Here is a 748-nt window from a genome sequence, read left to right as displayed (position 1 = left end):
TTTGCGCTCAAGGCTTCTTTTGTGCCTGACCCATTTTTCAATCTATATTTCTGTCTCACCTTATCACACCCCTCGTCACCCCTCCACACACAGAGAAAACACGATCAATAATTGAATGAACACTGTACATTGGATCTAGCATCCAATTTAAAACTTACAGTATGTATTGTACAGTGCATTCGGAAAGTAGACCTCAGACCTCTTGACTTTTTCCACATTTTGGAAATCGTTTCTTTTCCTCATCAATTTACACACAATAGCCCATAATGGCAATGCAAAAACAGTTTTTTTTTTTTTTTTTTCGTAAATGTATTACAAATAAAAACTGATATCACATTTACATAAGTATTCAGACCCTTTACGCAGTACTTTGTTGAAGGACCTTTGGCAGCGATTACAGCCTCGAGTCTTCTTGGGTATGACGCTACAAGCTGGGCACACCTTTATTTGGGAGTTTCTTCCATTCTTCTCTGCAGATCTTCTCAAGCTCTGTCAGGTTGGATGGGGAGAGTTGCTGCAGCTATTTTCAGATCTCTCCAGAGATGTTTGATTAGATTCAAATCCGGGCTCTGGCTGGGCCACTCAATGACATTCAGAGACTTGTCCTGAAGCCACTCCCTGTTATCTTGGCTGTGAGCTTAGGGTCATGGTCCTGTTGGAAGGTGAACGTTCGCCCCAGTCTGAGGTCCTGAGTGCTCTGGAGCAGGTTTTCGTCAAGGATCTCTCTGTACTTTGCTCCGTTCATCTT

Source organism: Oncorhynchus mykiss, chromosome 12, assembly GCF_057628025.1.
Source record: "Oncorhynchus mykiss isolate SJ-2025 chromosome 12, ASM5762802v1, whole genome shotgun sequence".
NCBI lineage: Eukaryota > Metazoa > Chordata > Actinopteri > Salmoniformes > Salmonidae > Oncorhynchus > Oncorhynchus mykiss.
The sequence above is the reverse complement of the archived record's forward strand: the minus strand, read 5'-3'. Positions refer to the sequence as shown.